The sequence below is a fragment of the Montipora capricornis genome, chromosome 7 (assembly GCF_036669925.1).
Source record: "Montipora capricornis isolate CH-2021 chromosome 7, ASM3666992v2, whole genome shotgun sequence".
Lineage (NCBI taxonomy): Eukaryota > Metazoa > Cnidaria > Anthozoa > Scleractinia > Acroporidae > Montipora > Montipora capricornis.
Genome location: NC_090889.1, coordinates 40,078,940 through 40,098,939, shown reverse-complemented (window position 1 = coordinate 40,098,939; position 20,000 = coordinate 40,078,940). Strand labels below are relative to the sequence as shown.

The following is a 20,000-nucleotide window of genomic DNA, read 5'->3' as shown; positions in this document are numbered from 1 at the left end:
ACTACCCTATGTTAACTAAACACTAAGCAACCAAAGTTTTAATCCTTGATTTCAGAAAGACACTTGTTTATCTTAACTTGAATTTTCCTTTTATGTTAATGGTGCGTCATTACTAACTTTAAGATCTTCGGAGAGCTGGATTGAGGAGAAATGATGTGAAAAGCTCACTATAGTTTAAGAATGCAATGCTTGTGTACGCCACAGAATTAATACCCAGCACAGGAGTTTTGGGCTTCCAGACTTTTAAACTTGCGTTTTGCATATATAACAAGCCGCATTCACACGCTGAAATTTTAAGCTAGTGAGCCCTTGAAGTCATTTTTCCCTGGATCCAACCTTCTGAGGTCCAATCGGTCAGTTTTGAACGTGGGTAATGGCGGACCATGAAATCAAAGTTGAAATTCTTTGCCAGTCAGGTGTTAAGCAAAGACCCTTTGAAAATCTGAAGAAAAAAAGGAAGTGAGTTTTTTTTTAATCACAGGGGCATGTGTATGTCTTACCTTGTTCTTGAACATGAAAATGACCATTGAATAGTCTAAACCTCATTGGCTTTGAATGCTACTTGTTTTTTTATCACCAAGGGTGTTAAGGAGAATTTATTGATGTGAATGATTTTGTCAGTAAAAATCGTGAATATTTTCATCAAAGCCTTTGCAGAACATTGATCAAACAAACATCTGTGTGCTCAATGTTAATTCAAATCAGTATGCTATCCTAAATACTGTAATAATGATTTTGTAAATGTTGCAGGAACTGTTTTCCTTTCACCATCCTCATGTAGCAAGCTCAAGGCTCCGGGTGAGCTAAGTTCACAATGTGTTTTATGTAACCAAAAGGCCATAACCAGAAGTATTGACATTTAATTCTCCAAACTGTTTAGTGCTGAAGTAGACAAGGTCACACACTACTTTTAGTCTTTTATTATATGGGCTCCAAATGGTACAAAACAATGGAAGGTATAAACTGCAGGTTGCAGGTCATTGTTTCACCATTGCTGAAAGAACCCAAATCTTTACCAATGCTAACATTAAAAAATAATGTTTAAGCCTAAGGTTAGCATTTTTGTGAAAGTTTGGGTTATTTTAGTTATGGTAGTAATAGTAATTGTTTGCATGGCTGCTTGGATATATACTGTATTCGTTTCTTGTGTGATAATGTAGTTTCTCACATATGCGAGCAATTTGTTGTAAAAAAAAACTACCTAACTAAATATATGTAGTAAATATGGGTAATTTATACTGTTACCTTTCTTATATCAAGGTTTAGATATAATAATATTATTAAAGTTGATAGTTCAGAACTCTTAGACAGCTCTGAAATTATAGGTGAGAATTTGTTTCACAATAATTCAAATTCAATTGCTTCCATGTCTTGTATCTGAATGAAAATTTCAATCAAATACAGGGTAATTAATTTTGCTCCCTAAATGTAAATTGTAAGCTGTGATGGTGATGTACTGTACTTATACTCACCTTGCAGTTACCAGATGCCCAGGTAGAATGTGAGAAGTGGTTCGAACAATCGTACGATGAGATGACCGCAGCCCACTTAAGGTAAAAGAGGTGTAAAATTATATAAAATTAATGGGAGAAGTGTTGGATTAGTGGTTCCAGCACTTTCCTTTGACTATTGTTTGGTGGATTCTATTCAGTGACGTGGCTTTGTGTGGGTTCTTATGGTCCTCTTCTCAAGAGGTTTTAGTCTGCAGTTGGTTACTCCGTCCATTGTTCCAATCTCACCAAAGACTGAGATTTCAATCTGCTTTAAGTTGCTATGATTTGTCCTCTCTCTTCATCTGGAGAGAAGAGCAGTTGTGGCCAGAAATTATGTCAACAGCTTTAGATTTGAAGGAAAAAACTGTATAATTTACATTATATGGGCAGTATGCTACATCTGGATGCCAGATCTGAATTTAAACCACAAGCTAGGCAGTGCAGCCATACCTAGCCATGTCTGCGGAATTACCATAAAACTAAATAAAACTAAAGAAAATGTTGTCCTTCAAATAGCTTATTATAGAATTTTTAAAAAGTGACGACACATTTGAAATTAAATTCACAAGACATGTGTCGTCACTTTTATAAAAATTGTTGTTAGTCTGCTTCTTTCCAGATCTTCTATAGAATCTTGTATAGTCCTATAGTCTGTATCTGTGTGTTGTTGTTTGTGACTCTCTAGCATAAGACCTAGAAGGATCTTGCAAACTACCACACAAAATGGATTTCTGCATTCAGCTCAGCACCTCCCTACTGCATGCATCCTTCCAGTAGCTTCTTCGTTGCACTTCTGAGTCCCTTTGAATACCTGCTCAGGACATCCATTATGATGTTAACTTGGTCAATCTGATAGCTTTGTTATTGCTTCTTGAGTTCCCAGCATAAGGGGGCGTTTGCTGATTTTCGGCCCAGGGACAGTTCATCTCCAGCATAGTTATTGTCTTGTTCTGCTAGTCAATGATCCTAAGGGCTCCTCTGTTGGTGTGCACTTCTTGTGTGGTAGGCGTACACTGGTACATCCCAACATGCCACTGCCTGATTGTTTTCGTAGAGTGGCTTTGGTTGTGTGGGGGAGTACCAAGATGGGTAGTCTATAAATTGCCGGTCTTTTAGGCGCTCAAAAAAGGGATCCTTAGTGCTGCATTGTGGCTCTCAAGGTATTAAGTTTAGTTTATGCAAGCTCACTGCAGCCATATTTAGCATGTGTGCTACTGACTCCACTACTTTGTTGCCCATGGCTTTATTTTTCAAACAAATAGGTGTAACCTTGTCAATTTAAAAAATCTCATGCTGCCTTTTGGAAGCAAAATATTGACTGATTAACGTAGCGTGCATGTTTTATATTGCTGAAATTGGAGTTTTAGCTAGTTAGGGGCACTTTAATGTACAATCCATCTTGTTTATATTGGATAAACTATGGGTTCACAGCACAAAAAAAGTATGTTTGCCCAATGGGTTATTTTGAATTCCTGGATTTACTCAGTACGACCTGTTTGTACATTAATATTCTTTAAAAACATGTACTTTATTAATTATATGTATTCACAGGGCAGTTTGGGCTGTAGCTAATGCTGATTATGTGGAAGCATGTGCAGCCCAGTCAGTAGTTGTTCAATATCCTTTCATAAATAAATTAACTGTAAAACATAATGTGTTGTTGCACAAAGGAGATGAGGTAAGATTAATGTGATCATTGTGCGAACCACTTTTTATAAGCCCAATGTAATTCCAGTGTAGAAACCAAAATATGGAGAAAATCCCATCATTTCATTCAGATGCAAAACTCTACCTGGAAATTCACTAAGAACCAATGTTGAGATTTCTTGTACTTAAGCTTTTTGTTCCATGGGCTCTTATAAAGTTGGGAGGTTAAATCAGCTAGTGTTAAAATTAATTAATTCTTGCCTAGTTGTCATGAAAGAAGGACAGTGAGCCAGTCTAAGCTGAAAGAGAGACTGTTTTTAATTGATCCTGATGCAAAAACGTTTGTGTAGAATTATTATTCATTTGGTTTAGTTCAATTTCATAGTCGTAACTGAGCTATACATGTAGTTAAGTTTTATTCCTGACCTAATCTTGTAGACAAGTTTCATAATAATTGTTCACATATTCAAAGTGATTGTATCCTCGGTAATTGTGAAGAAGAGCTCCCCAAAAAACCTGTCGGTCAACTGTCGGCCGTCTGTTGACCGTCTGTTGGCCGACTGTCGGCTGACAGTTGGTGATCTGTCGGTAACATGTCGGTAACCTTAGTTTGAAAGCAAATGGCTGTATTTGGAGCCACCAAATAAAACAAAGCACTGACCAGCACTTACTTTTGAGCAGATTTAAAGAATTAGACTGGAGGGTATACTTCTGTAGGGATTAATTCAAGTTGGCAGCTTCAGAAATTGTGTACAAATTATGTAATTGAAGTGTAGTGGTGGTGTTCTCGACAGGCTGATCCTTGTTGATAGTTATCCACATTTATTGAAAAAGAAAAAAACATGAAAAGATAAAAATAATAGCACTTGGAAACCAACTTTAGAATGATTAATTACCACCTTGACACTTTACCTGTACTAGTCTAGATGTCAGAATTTTAAGGGCAGAAAAGTAAGATTGTATAGTGGAGTACCAGTAATTTGTTCTAGCTATAATTATTTCTTTTTTGCAAGTCTTTTGTCTTAACAAGTGAAACATCTTTCACCCGTGCTTTCCAGAGTCAGAAAGATGAAAACTGGTATGTTCATACAATGGAAAAAATTGTCTATTACTTTTCGTCATTGTTACAAAATTTTGCTCTTTTGAGTGTTGTCATGCAAAATATCTTATTAAAAACTAACTTAAAGTGCCCCTGTGACCAAAAAATCAATTCATATTTTTCTTTGGATTTCAAAACTATGTTAACAAAACACTAAGTGACCCACGTTTTAAGCCTTGATTTCAAAAAGACACCTCTTTATTTTAACTGTAATTTTCCTATTTAATGGTCTGCCATTACTAACATTATGTTCTTGAGAGAGCTGGATCAAGGAGAAAATGACGTCAAAGGCTAAGTAGTTTAAGAATACATTTACGTGTGTACGCCGCAGAATTAATATGCAGCACAGGGGTTTTGGGCTTTCAGACTTTTAAACTCAAGCTTTGCATATATAATAAGCTGCGTTCACACGCTGAAAGTTAGTGAGCCTCTGACGTCACTTTTCCCTGGATCCAACCGTCTGAGGTCCAATCGGTCAGTTTTGAACGTGGGTAATGGCGGACCTTGAAATCAAAGCTGAAATTTTTTGCCAGTCAGGTGTTAAGCAAAGACACTTTGAAAATCTGAAGAAAAAAAGGAAGTGAGTTTTTTCTTTAATCACAGTTGATCTTGAACATGAAAATGACCATTGAATAGTCTAAACCTCATTGGCTTTGAATGCTACTTGTTTTTTTATCACCAAGGGTGTTAAGGAGAATTTAAATTATTGATGTGAATGATATTGTCAGTAAAAATCGTGAATATTTTCGTCGAAGCCTTTGCTGAACATCGATCAAACAAACATCTGTGTGCTCAATGTTAATTCAAATCAGTATGCTATCCTAAATACTGTAATAATGATTTTGTAAATGTTGCAGGAACTGTTTTCCTTTCACCATCCTCATGTAGCAAGCTCAAGGCTCCGGGTGAGCTAAGTTCACAATGTGTTTTATGTAACCAAAAGACCATAACCAGAAGTATTGACGTTTAATTCTCCAAACTGTGAGCGCTGAAGTAGACAAGGTCACACACTACTTTTAATCTTTTATTATATGGGCTCCAAATGGTACAAAACAATGGAAGGTATAAACTGCAGGTTGCAGGTCATTGTTTCACCATTGCTGAAAGAACCCAAATCTTTACCAATGCTAACATTAAAAAATAATGTTTAAGCCTAAGGTTAGCATTTTTGTGAAAGTTTGGGTTGTTTTAGTTATGGTAGTAATAGTAATTGGAAAATGGATAATTTTTATTGTTTGTTTGCATGGCTGCTTGGACATGTACTGCATTCGTTTCTTGTGTGATAATGTAGTTTCTCACATATATGCAAGCAATTTTGTAAAAAAAAAACTACTTAACTAAATATATGAAGTAAATATGGGTAATTTATACCGTTCCCTTTCTTATATCAAGGTTTAGATATAATAATATTATTAAAGTTGATAGTTCAGAACTCTTAGGCAGCTCTGAAAAGGTGAGAATTTGTTTCACCATAATTCAAATTCAATTGCTTCCATGTCTTGTATCTGAATCAAAATTTCAATCAAATACAGGGTAATTTGCTATCTAAATGTAAATTGTAAGCTGTGATGGTGATGTACTGTACTTATACTCACCTTGCAGTTACCAGATGCCCAGGTAGAATGTGAGAAGTGGTTTGAACAACCGTACGATGAGATGACCGCAGCCCACTTAAGGTAAAAGAGGTGTAAAATATAAAATTAATGGGAGAAGTGTTGGATTAGTGGTTCCAGCACTTTCCTTTGACTATTGTTTGGTGGATTCTATTCGCTGACATGGCTTCATGTGGGTTCTTTTGGTCCTCTACTCAAGGGGTTTTAGTCTGCATGGTTACTCCGTCCATTGTTCCAATCTCACCAAAGACTGAGATTTCAATCTGCTTTAAGTTGCTATGATTTGTCCTCTCTCTTCAGAGAGAAGAGCAGTTGTGCGCAGCAATTATGTCAACAGCTTTAGATTTGAAGGAAAAAACTGTATTACATTATATGGGCAGTATGCTACATCTGGATGCCAGATCTGAATTTAAACCACAAGCTAGGCAGTGCATGCAGCCATACCTAGCCATGTCTGCGGAATTACCATAAAACTAAATAAAACTAAAGAAAATGTTGTCCTTCAAATAGCTTATATAGAATTTTTAAAAAGTGACGACACATTTGAAATTAAATTTACAAGACATGTGACGTCACTTTTATAAAAATTGTTGTTAGTCTGCTTCTTTGCAGATCTTCTATAGAATCTTGTATAGTCCTATGGTCTGTATCTGTGTGTTGTTGTTTGTGACTCTCTAGCATAAGACCTTGAAGGATCTTGCAAACTACCACACAAAATGGATTTCTGCATTCAGCTCAGCACCTCCCTACTGCATCCTTCCAGTAGCTTCTTCATTGCACTTCTGAGTCCCTTTGAATACCTGCTCAGGACATCCACTATGATGTTAACTTAATCAATCTGATAGCTTGGGTATTGCTTCTTTAGTTCCCAGCCTAAGGGGGCATTTGCTGATTTTCGGGCCAGGGACAGTTCATCTCCAGCATAGTGATTGTCTTGTTCTGCTAGTCAATGATCCTTATAAAAGTCCCCTCTGTTGGCGCGCACTTCTTGTGTGGTAGGCGTACACTGGTACATCCCAATATGCCACTGCCTGATTGTTTTTGTAGAGTGGCTTTAGTTGTGTGGGGGAGTACCAAGATGGGATAGTCTCAGTCTATAAATTGCTGGTCTTTTAGGCGCTCAAAAAAAGGGATCCTCAGTGCTGCATTATGGCTCTCAAGGTATTAAATTATTTTAGTTTATGCGAGCTCTCTGCAGCCATATTTAGCATGTGTGCTACTGACTCCACTACTTTGTTGCCCATGGCTTTATTTTTCAAACAAATAGGTGCAACCTTTGTCAAATTAAAAAATCTCATGCTTCCTTTTAGAAGCAAAATATTGACTGATTAACATAGCATGCGTGTTTTATGTTGCTGAAATTGGACTTTTAGTTAGGGGAACTTTAATGTACAATCCATCTTGTTTATATTGGATAAACTATGAGTTCACAGCACAAAAAAAGTATGTTTGCCCAATGGGTTATTTTGAATTCCTGGATTTACTCAGTACGACCTGTTTGTACATTAATATTCTTTAAAAACATGTACTTTATTAATTTTGTGTATTCTCAGGGTAGTTTGGGCTGTAGCTAATGCTGATTATGTGGAAGCACGTGCGGCCAGTCAGTACATGTGTAGTTGTTCAATATCCTTTCATAAGTAAACGAGATGCTTCTGTGAAGCATACACTGGGTTGCCTGTGGTACGTGCTACAGAAAATCAGAAGGTACTGAATTGTGTGGTATTGAAATACAGCATTCCAGTCTCTGAAGAATAACAAATAAAAGAGAAGCGAGAAACATTGGCTTCTGGGCTGACATGTTGATAATTTTTCAAGTTCCCTCACAACCTCTTTGCACCACAAGTGTGCCCTCTGAGTATCTGACAGATTTGTAATACTAAACTTCACTGAAGTCAAGCCCTGTTTCGTGGGGTTAGTGTTAGGATGGGAGACCAAAACAATAAACCCCTCATAAAAAACAGAAACATCTGACCGAAAATACTATTAACGCTAACAAATGCGAACTCAGAAGGTACAGATTTTGTTAGCTTGCTTTATGCAAAACAAATATTGATGAAAGAGCAAATAACTATTGATACACAGTTTTCAGAAAGAGCAGAAGGAAGTTTCCAGGACGGTCGATCGAGAATGAAATATTTACGACATGAAAACAAAATTAATCTTGAACCGTGAATATAGAAATAAAAAGTTACGATCAGCGACAAACATTTTGGGAGATTTTTGCTACGTTCAAGTAAATTGCAAAATCGAAAGTGACATGGCCGGAATTCAGTGGGCCCCGTGATTAAGTTACTGCGGCATGTTTACTTGCCAAACAGTGAAGCATCTGTGTCAAATGATGGCAAGATACCGGGTTTTTGTTAGTTTCTTTTTCTGTCAAGTGTTATAAAGTTCAATTGACAATGAAATGAGTGAAGTCAAAACAAAGATCCCAATCACCCAACTCTTGTTTATGCAAAGTCAAAATTTACTCTCCAAGACGCGTACGACGTTATTTATCACCAGGTAATTCCATCATTTTGGAAATAGCAGCTACTTTATTATTCATCTGCGTCACAAGTTTTCACTGATTTTGGGGCTCATTTTGTTGAAACTCAAGCACGCTTCCAACAGGCCTGTGAACCCTTCCTGCTTACAGAGCAATACTTAAAAACTTCTCCCATATCACATTCCAACCTTAAGCTCGAAAATTCAATACACAACATGATATTATAATTCACAAAGGCAGAAAATACCACAGAATCCCTTTTCGTCTCGACGGGCGATAGATTGTTGTCGAAGTCCAGTACTCGTCACTTTGAGATTCCTGCCCAGTTTATCCGACTGACTTTCCATTATTGAGCTCCATAAGGGTATATTTTGTTTAAGGATCCACTAAAACGCCATTCGCGTTACATGACTTTCGACGCCATTACAGGCTAAGTTAATGATTCTACTGTGTCCACCAGAGAAATCTATGCAGTTCCACTACCCTCTCGATCCTAAGAAAATACACGCAGAAGGCTCTATGCACAAAGACACCACTTACCAGGGGAGTGACAGGCAAGACTTTTACCAACACGGAAAAAAAAAACTAAAAAAAAGAAAACAAACAAACTAAACGCAGACCTCGACTGGTTTGCCATAGGCAACCCAGTAATTAACTGTAAAACATAATGTGTTGTTGCACAAAGGAGATGAGGTAAGATTAATGTGATCATTGTGCAAACCACTTTTTGTAAGCCCAATGTAATTCCAGTGTAGATGGAGAAAATCCCATCATTTTATTCAGATGTAAAACTCTACCTGGAAATTCACCAAGAACCAATGTTGAGATTTCTTGTACTTAAGCTTTTTGTTCCATGGGCTTTTATAAAGTTGGGAGTTTAAATCAGCTAGGGTTAAAATTAATTCTTGCCTAGTTGTCGTGAAAGAAGGACAGTGAGCCAGTCTAAGCTGAAAGAAAGTACTGTTTTTAATTGATCCTGATGCGAAATCTTTTGTGTACAATAATTATTCATTTGGTTTAGTTCAATTTCATAGTCGTAATTGAGCTATACATGTAAAGTTTTATTCCTGACCTAATCTTGTAGACAAGTTTCACAATAATTGGCCACATATTCAAAGTGGTTGTATCCTCGGTAATTGTGAAGAAGAGCTCCCCAAAAAACCTGTCGGTCGACTGTCGGTTGACTGTCGACCATCTGTCGGCCGACTGTTGGCTGTCTGTTGGCGGACTGTCGGCCATCTGTCATCTGACTGTTGGCCAACAGACGGCCAACAGTCGGCCGACAGATTTTGCCACAAACACAGACTACCAGTCGGTCGACAGTCGGCCGACAGTTGGTGATCTGTCGGTAACATGTCGGTAACCTTAGTTTGAAAACAAATGGCTCCATTTGGAGCCACCAAATAAAACAAAACACTGACCAGCACTTAAAAAATGAGACTGGAGGGTATACTTCTGTAGGGATTAATTCAAGTTGGCAGCTTCAGAAATTGTGTACAAGTTATGTAATTGAAGTGTAGTGGTGGTGTTCTCGACAGGCTGATCCTTGTTGATAGTTATCCACATTTATTGAAAAAGAAAAAAACATGAAAAGATAAAAATAATAGCACTTGGAAATCAACTTTAGAATGATTAATTACCACCTTGAAACTTTACCTGTACTAGTCTAGATGTCAGAATTTTAAGGGAAGAAAAGTAAGATTGTATAGTGGAGTACCAGTAATTTGTTCTAGCTATAATTATTTCTTTTTTGCAAGTCTTTTGTCTTAACAAGTGAAACATCTTTCACCCGTGCTTTCCAGAGTCAGAAAGATGAAAACTGGTATGTTCATACAATGGAAAAAATTGTCTATTACTTTTCGTCATTGTTACAAAATTTTGCTCTTTTGAGTGTTGTCATGCAAAATATCTTATTAAAAACTAACTTAAGGTAAATGACCTTAAGTTATTTTTACGAGCCTCAGGGTGACATGTGACAGTCAAAATTGTGGCCCTCGGTGCGCACGTTTTACCTCCTCTTCCTCTGTGAATGCTCCGTTTTACGGTATTCAAAGCTACAGCTACATGTACATGGAACAGAGGAAAGTCGAAAAACGTCGATCAAATGATGGGGTCGAAGGCCACGTACTAACCGACTGAGCTATTCCTCTTGATTAGCACAATGTTTTTTGCTTTTGGCATTAGGCTGCTTTTTGAAAGAGTTTTTTGTGTGCTACTGGTGGAGAAATTAAACAGTGATTTTTTAATAGGAAACAATGTTATTTGCATTTCGACAATCTTGTCATTGCTATCATGCAGCAGCATCATAGAAGCGGAAGGCTTGTCCAGACTCCATAACCCTTGTCTGCATTTGTTGAAACCTTTAATCTTACATCATTGGTGTCAGTTCAAGGTTATTTGATAAAAAAAAAAACAATGTTTTGGCCTCCATTGCTCAAGAATCACTCACCATTTCTTCCTTACAGTACTTCCTTGACAATACCCTGAGCACATACTGTATGACATCCCTTCAAAATGTAACTTTGCGCAATCCTAGAGGCGCTGTTACACTGTGAAAATTTTTGTGCAACTTGTCTCGCAATGCCATTATGAGACAAGTTGCAGGAATCATTGAAAGTATAACATACCGTTCAACGGCCAAAAAGGCTGCGAGATCAGTTGCAGAATCCAGGATTGCAGAAAGTAACGGTTGCAACGAGTTTTTTAAGCATTGCGCAGTGTAACATCTGTCCTGCAACCTGCGTCACCATGGTTTGCGGCACCAGCCAATGAAAATGTTCGTTTAACCTCATGAAACGTTGCTCAGTGTAACACCCGTAAGGAAAGGAAAGGAAAGGAAATGAACTTTATTTAAGTGTCTGGTTGTTCCAGCGCTGGAGCAGCAATTGGAAACACTGTAAACTGAAGTTAACAATTATCTCAAATCAAGTCAAATGTTGGTTTTTGAGGAGTCTCAGGGCCGGAAAACCGGAGCTGGTCTCGTAATGCGAGAACGTTTGTAGAAATGGCGTTGCGAGACAAGTTGCACGGAAAATTGCACAGTGTAACAGGGACTTTATCTTTTGCGGTTTATACATCTCGTTCACTTCGTGCAATGTGGGCGAATTGTCCTAAAATTTAATTTATACGAGCGGTTTCAGATTAAAAATATGGAATGAAAGATTCGCATTTGTACGCTCACGTAGTCGTTAAAACCTCAAATTTGGTGATTTCACATTGTTGTCAGGCAAAGTACGGCAATAAAATGCGTGCTGCACATGCAGCACAGTTCTTTTTCTCTAATTTTGTAAGTTTCGTCTTCCATCATTGTACTTTGAACAGTAACCTTTTACATGTAAAACTAAATTCTGCTTCATATAATAATAATTATTGTTGTACTGTTGTAGTGAAAAATTTAAATTCCACTTTTTAAAAACTTTAAAAGAAACTTCAATTTTCTTTAATTTTCTTCAAATTTTTAAGCTTTAATTGCCACCCATGGGTTTCTCCGAGTACAGCTTTTAGATTTTACAGTGCATCATGACTGGCATTCATAACTGACCAGTAGGTCCCAAAAGGCTTGGTCGAGGAGAGATTGATTTTATCGTATCATATCGTATTGTATCGCACCGCATTGCATCGTATCGTATCGTGTAGTTTAGTATAACTTATAAAATAGTATAGGATAGGATAGGATAGTATAGTGTAGCATAGTATAATATCGTATAGTAACTATACAAGACACGTTTATAAAGTAGTCTGAAACCTGAATATCTTCTGCTAAATAAGTCGTGTACACGCATTAAGTATCCACAGGCGAGTGTGTTTAATATTAGTCATTTTTTCTTTGACCCATCTCTCTGGAGATTTGAAATAGTAATGATGGGCCATAATTGAATAAGAAGTACTTTAAACTAGAAACAGTCACCTGCTTGAGATGAAGGCCTGAAGGCTTGAGGTGAAGGCCTCAAATTCAATTTTATTTTTCTGGTTTAGTAACATATTGTTTGAAATATATGAAGAAAAGAGAGAAGTAATTTCTTGATCTTTGAAGCTCTTGAAACAACAAGACGTTTCCCAAATTCAGCAATAGTGGCCAACATTAATTTTTGTAGTAGCCATTCAGTTTGAGCTTGGAATCTGTCTCCTGCACTAGCTAGGGTTGAGTGCAAAACATTTTCTTTGTAGGTGTACCCAGACAGAGCGTGGAAAAAGAACAGTTCTCTCTTTAACGGTGAAGTGTTACAACAGTGGTAACCAGTGTGATTGGACGGGAGATCTCCTTAATCTACCTGTAAGTGTTAAACTACCATGCTGTTCAGACTCCTAATGATCATTGTAGTAGCACTCAGGAACAACATACCTCGACAGACATTGGCCGTTTTTATACTAGAGACGCATAATCCGTCCAGACGAATTATGCGTCTCTCATGTTATCCGTCTAGTGTAAAGACGGGACGAACTATATGAGACGCATAATTCGTCTTGGACGAACTTGGGAAAACATTTTTTCTGCGTCTGTTAAATTCGTCTAGTATAAAGACGGGCACTAGACGCATAATGCGTCTGGACGAACTTTCCAGTTTAGTGCGTCTTCGAAGACGCACTAAAATAGATTCTTCGTCCAGACGCATAATGCGTCTTGTGGCCGTCTTTATACTAGACGAATTTAACAGACGCAGTAAAAATGTTTGCCCAAGTTCGTCCCAGACGAATTATGCGTCTCTAGAGTATAAAAACGGCCATTGATATTTTTGGCAAGTCCAGTCTCGCATGTATAAAGTATTATAATTATAATGATAATAATAATAATAATAATAATAATAATAATAATAATCCCGCAATCTGATTGGGTAATTTGCTGTTGTTGATAAGAGTCTACACAACGTTGCTCATGTCAATTTGTCACGCAATGTAATCGCCAATCAGGAACACCCATTTTGGGAAATAAATTAATCATATTGTGAGAAAGTTATAGACAATGCTTGCTCTTTCTTTGCGTCATGATTTAGGTCACGCTCTGAAATAAACACTTTTTTGGCATTGAATATTGTGATAAAAAACAAATGGAAAGTGGTTCAGCGTTGTCTGTACTCTTATCGACAACTATACTCGTCATCACAAAAAAAATATAATAAAATAAAAATGAAAATACTCGTTGTCGTCTAGTCTGTGGCGAAATGTCTTGCAAGATATATATAAATTATTTGAATTCATAAACTTATGACATGCAATGGATATTCATGGCCATTTTAGTCAAAATTGAAGCAACTGTTATTAATTTTTCAAACATATTTACGCACAGAGCAAACTTTAAATCAATGTAAAAAATGGGAAATGATTTGTTATCCTTAACCTTTGTTTGTTTTCTCACTCAGCTGCACCTTGTGAGTCCACAACATTTGACCACTGCGATGATAAATATCGTCGATAAGATTACAGGCAATGCTGAACCACTTTTGATTTGTTTAAGTGATTGGGCAGTAGAAACTGCATTGGTTATCTCTCACATAGGCCATGACGTCAATAAGATTGAATGTAATGACTGGTGCATTTCAATCCTTAATTGCAACAAAGAAAAGTGATTGGTTGTTTCTCTATCCTTGTTGATAATACTCACCTAATTCTCTCTTTTCTATAGTGGAGCTTCTTAACTCGCAACATTATTGTTTATCTTCAGTCTAGCAAAGGGACTTTGATTTGAAAGTTTTAACAAGCATGTTTCTCACAGCCCATTGGTAAAATATGTTTTAAAAGAAAAAAGAAAGGACTTGTTCAGTGGCCCTTTTTAGATTTCACAACATTTGCAAATTGCAAGCATATTTAGCTGAATGGCAAATAATTGTAAATTTGCACCAAATGCAGTATATATTTTTATTTTTGCTGTTTTGGTTTTGCCATGTATTTTTTTAATTTCATCCTTAATGCAGGATATATATAAATTATTTGAATTCATAAACTTATGACATGCAATGGATATTCATGGCCATTTTAGTCAAAATTGAAGCAACTGTTATTAATTTTTTAAACATATTTACGCAGAGAGCAAACTTTAAATCAATGTAAAAAATGGGAAATGATTTGTTATCCTTAACCTTTGTTTCTTTTTCTTTCTTTCCTTTTCTTCTCTTAGTTTGTTTGTTTGTGCTTATGTTTAGTATTGTAGATAGTAACTAATTACATTAATTATAGTAATGTTTAATAAAAATATAATAAAGTAAAAAATAAATAATAAACAAATATCCAAAAAGTTATTAATTTTTCCAGAACCATCTTGAGAACTGTAGACGAGTTCCCATTAAGTGCATCAACAATTGCGGAGGAACAGATATTCCAAGAGATAAGGTAATCACCAAATTCTACGGTTTTGTCCTTTTGGATTCACCAACCATTACGTTGCCTGTAACCCTCGCTGTGCTCTTGCTGTTCCTGGCTCAAGTAGTTTGAAACTTTTGTTCAAAACCATTATCCTGGAGACTATTCAATAATTATTGATTTTGATAACGCTCTCTGATTTATCTGTTAACTAGTGCCATAGACCCATGATACGACTAGAACATAGTCTCTACCCTTTTTCTGGGGTTCTGATCTGGTCTTCATTTCCGGTTTGCGTCAGTTTCTTTGGCTTTTTATTTTGTAGATGTCAGCACATGTGGATGTTGATGGGGATTGCCCTTTAGCAATTGTACCATGTCACTACACTGATATGGGGTGTAAATTTAAGGCGAGAAATTGGTTTCACCAAGTGTTGTCAATTTAGCCGATTTACATGCTGTCTCTGATTACGTCACAAGTGCACGACTTAACTTTAATTTTACGCGCGAAATAGCAATCTGGCCTCAGTTGTTCTGAAAACCTTTGATAACTTAATTCGGTGGATAACTATCTTTCAGTTTCAATCTCTGCAAAAATTCAGCATTTGCCCTCGTATTGTGAATATGCACACAGTAAGAACATTTAGTTAAATGGTGAGTAAGAAATTTTGGCCCACGTTTAATGCGGAGTACCAGTATACCTTATACTCTGGATATTGACTTATCCACCACTGGGTAAAGTTATCCGCCCTTTGCAAAACTGGGGCCCATTTCTCGAAAGACCCGAAACCTTTTCGGGCCCGGAAAGCCATGTGTGAAACTGCCACCCGGTAGTTTTGGAAAGCCGATCTTTTAAGATGTTTTCAAGATACCAAGTAGCAAAATAACTGTGAAGTTTGACGACTTAAATCCTCTCCGTTCTTGAGATACAGAGGGAATTGTGACACCCGAGAAAGGCCCAAAAAGTTTCGGGACTTTCGAGAAATGGACCCCTGGGGCCCGTTTCTCGAATGTCCCGAAACTTTACGGGCCATTTTCGGGTGTCACAATTCCCTTTGTATCCTAAGAACGGAGAGGATTTAAGTCGTCAAACTTCACAGTAATTTTTCTTTTTGTTACCTTGAAAACATGTAAAATGATCGGCTTTCCAAAGCAAGCGGTTGCCAGTTTCACAAATGGCTTTTCGGGCCCGAAAAGTTATTGGACTTTCGAGAAACAGGCCACAGGCCCCAGTGATTCGAAGGGTGAATAGCGCTATCCACTGGATAACTTAATTGGTTTTGCTAGTGTTTAGAGCAGTTTTCAATTGAGTGTCGTAAAACCAAAACCAAAGTAATTACTTTGGCCAATCAAGAAGGTCGGAGACAATCCAGTTAACCAATCAAAACTCGAAGTAATTACACGTAGCCGACACAAAGCGCGGGAAAATGTGCATGCGCAAGCCACGATTGGTTTTTGTTTCACTTCTGATTGGTTGAGAAAGTGGCGCGAGAGCTTTGAACCAATCACTGACTGAAGTAATCATAAACCAAAGTAATTCACTAATTACTTTCGACACTCAATTGAAAACCACCGTATCCGCTGGATAGTGTTATATACCTTTCGAACAACCGAGGCCCTGATCTGTAAAAACGATTTTTCAAACTTGGGCTCATAGTTGTTTTTCTCCTATTCATCGTATCCTCTCGTTTTAATTTTGCTAAACGGCTTTAAACAAGGAAGGAGAAACGAGATGGACAAACATGTCCAAGAGAATATGCAGATTCACTTGGATCTGGCCCATCTGAGAATAAGAGAACTTGAACAGAGGCAAGAATATGTGTGCACAAATGGCAAATTTTTGTGGAAAATCTCCAGCTATTTGCAACTGTGCACCAAGAAGGAAAAAGAAAAACTCTGTAGCCCACCATTTTACACTGGACAGTTTGGTTACAAGTTGCGGGCAGAAGCTTTCTTGAATGGCCTCGGGCAAGGAAAAGGAACTCATCTTTCGCTATACGTGGTTATAATGAAAGGCGAATATGATGCCATTCTCCCGTGGCCATTTCAGCAACGAGTTGACTTTGTTCTTATTGATCAAGATGACGAAATTGGTGTGCGGCAGAATAAAATTTGGAGACTGTCATGCGATCGCGATAGTGATTACTTCAAGAGACCCAACAAAGTAAAGAGCCTTGGGTTTGGTTGCCCGAAGTTTGTCTTTAGATACACTTAGAACAAGACATTACATACGAGACAATACCATCTTCATTAGAATAGACGTAGACCCCGTAGATGCATCTTGAAATCTAGAAATTTGTGGACAGTTTTGAAACATAGTAGAACTAGATTCTGGTAAAAGCGGCTAAATACGAGATACAAAAACCCTCCACTTGGAGCGTCAACATTGTTTCGTTGCAAGTTTGGGTCGATGTTTCTCGTTTTTCACCTTGCATGATCATCTTGTGGCGCAACAAAAACATTTGTTGCGGGTTGAAGAAAGTTGTTGCGAAAAGTAGAGCGCGGGTCTACTCTGAGCAACAAATTTTGGCTTTGTTGCTCGTTTTTCATCAAGCTCACAACTTGTCGCGCAACAAATGTGCTCGTGTACTAGCAAATCAACCAATCGGCGCGCTGCATTTCTTCAACCTTGTTGCGGGTCAAGTTGATCATGCAAGGTGAAAAACGCGAAACATCGACCAAAACTTGCAACGCAACAATGTTGCGCGACAAGTTGAGGGTTTTTGTATCTCGTATTTCGCCGCCTTAAAACTTCTGTTGTACCAAACAGGCACCAAACGAATACGAGGTTTTCACGTGACGTCATCGCCGCCATGTTGGTGGACGAAAACAGAAGATCTCTCGTTAGCTTCTTTTGTTTGTCCATCGGAAGTCGTACGTCTATTGCTATTGGTGTTCCTAGAGGTTGGTTGAAAACGTCCCATAGGTGGTTTTTAACCAATCTCTTGACACTCAGATGACAATGGTGTAATGTACAAATGCTGGTGGACGAACAAAAGAAGCTAAGGAGAGATCTTTTGTTTTTGTCCACCAACATAGTGTCGATGACGTCACGTGAAAACCATCTATGAACTTCATAATCGCTAAATAAGGACTTAAAGCTCCGGCTACACGTTGTAACATTGTTGGAAGAACACGTCCCAACATTGTTATAAGAACGGTTCTAACAATGTTGGATACGTATATAACATTGTTAAAAACACGTCACTTTAGTCCGGCAACCTTATGGTGGCGTGTGTTTTGGAGACTCTGATTGGTATTTGCAATACAATATTGTTGAAAGGGTGGCTACACGCTTTACACGCTTCAACATTTGTTGTATGTTGGACAAAATGTTTGATCGAAATCAAAACATTCTTCCCACAAAAAATGTTGAACAAACGTCATCAAACATGCATGCTACATGTTCTGACACAAGTCTGCTCCAGACGCCAAGATTCCCAATTAAAGAATGTTAAATTGTTTCTCAACCCAGTGATAGGACGCCTCAGCAACGTAGACTGAAAAGGCACGAGCAAGGATTTATTGGTAAAGAATTTTTTTTCAAAAATCGCTCTCCACGTGCGCACGTGCGGCACGCTTTTCACATCATGAATGTCTCGCCTTGCGCAAAATAACAAGTTACTTGAAATTGCTAAATGTAACCATTTGGAGACAACGTCAACATTTTCTTGAACAGGGTTGCTACCAAAATTGTAAAGTGCGACCACGATGGACTGCCACGAAGGCGCAGATGTTTAATTTCAAAGTGACGTCAGTTTTCTTCGGCACTACCAGTACCATCGTCGTGCTAAAGCGCCCAAATAGTGAGCGTAAGTAAAGAGAACTTTGTTGCCCGTGTATATTATGACCAGCAAATGTGAGTCTAGTTTCCGCGGAATTGAACGTTTCTGTTTAATACAACGACTTTAAAAGTCATGATTTGACCTCCTGAGATTTTACAATATCGCTGAAAGTTGTGCGAAACGACAGCTAAGTTCGTGTCGCGTCTACTGTGTTCATATCGCGTCAAGATGCTTTTGCTAGTATGCGTATTGTTTTCTTTCTATGTTGTCATAGAAGGACAAAAGAAATACCAGGCTAAGGGACACATCAGAAAATCTCTCTCACATTCTAGAATACCCGGCCACTATTGTCACATGTCTCGTTCATAAAAGGACGCATCTTTGAGAAGACGAAAGTGACTGTGTATTGGTGGTTTGCAACCAGTCTCTAGAGACACAGATAACAATGGTGCAAGGTGCAATTGCTGGTGGACAATCAAAAGGAGGTAATGAGAGATCTTTTGTTTTCGTCCACCAACATTGCGGCGATGACGTCACTTGAAAACCAGGTTAAAATACGTATCACTAAAGCCTGGTTCACAATGTGACATAAGCATAAGGCTAGCATAAGCATAAGTATCAGCTGTCTAAACCGGGAGTAACATAAGCATAAGAAAAAGGAATCGCTTCCAATTTCTTTTGCGTATGCTTATGCTTATATGTCACTTTAATAATTGTGTAAAGCGGTGCAACATTAACATAAGCACAAGGCCGTCCGCCATTTTGGAACGTGGCTCGGCTCATTCTCCTGTGAATTTTTTTTTTCTGGAGCTAACTGCGCTTGCTTATGTCACTTCTTTTATGCTTATGCAACAAGTGTGAACTTCGTTATGCTTATGCTTATGTCCTAGTGTAAACCAGGCTTAATTTATGTGAGACATGAGTTTTCTGATTTCTGCCTAACTTAACAGAAAAGTCTGTCGATAACACTGAAGAATGAAAACCTTTTACTTTCTCTTGGAAGGTAGGCCACACACACAGTGAATTTGAAGAAGTTAGATTTTTTTTTTTTGATACTGACGTCGATCTCTGTTCTGACCAAAAACAAGACAGGAAATAATCTACTACACAGCCACGCGACGCTCCTCCCCGCTAATGAGGAGTTAGTGGGGAGGAGCGTTGCGTGACGACACTAAAAACTGCTGTGTAGCAGACTAGAAAGGAATTGAAGGAAAGTAAAAAGTATACAAAGCGGGGTTTTACGTCAGTACCTGAAAAGCTGAATATTATACTAATTGGAAGTGTATATAATTATTTTATATTAAATTACTTAAGCGGTATTAATAATCTCGGTTCGTGTTATGAATTATTGACAAATTTTAAGAATTGACCAGCTTTTGAGAATCTAAACTCATTGCAGGCAGCCCAGGCTCATTGTGAGAAAATAAAAGCATATTGGAAATATGGAGAGATACTGATTGATATTGCCGCAAATAGTGGAAACAAAGGAACCAAGGACACCACTAAAATCGGGTGAAATCAGAGAAATAGCGAGGCGATTTGGAGCTACCTTAAATTTTCGAAAATCTCGAAACACGAG

The 20,000-nt window shown here is 37.8% G+C and overlaps 1 long non-coding RNA gene and 1 pseudogene across 1 annotated transcript in view; both read left to right on the top strand.

The window, feature by feature from the left end:
- Positions 1–3,115, top strand: part of LOC138057185 (uncharacterized) — a 5,077-nt gene extending 1,962 nt beyond the window's left edge. Inside the window, exons 2-4 of the long non-coding RNA XR_011133612.1 lie at positions 751–798; positions 1,480–1,553; positions 3,045–3,115. This is a non-coding gene — a long non-coding RNA (uncharacterized lncRNA). The remainder of the gene's footprint in view (positions 1–750; positions 799–1,479; positions 1,554–3,044) is intronic.
- A 1,059-nt stretch (positions 3,116–4,174) lies between these two features.
- LOC138057184 (TNF receptor-associated factor 4-like) lies at positions 4,175–19,863 on the top strand (annotated as a pseudogene).
- The last annotated feature ends 137 nt before the right edge of the window (positions 19,864–20,000 follow it).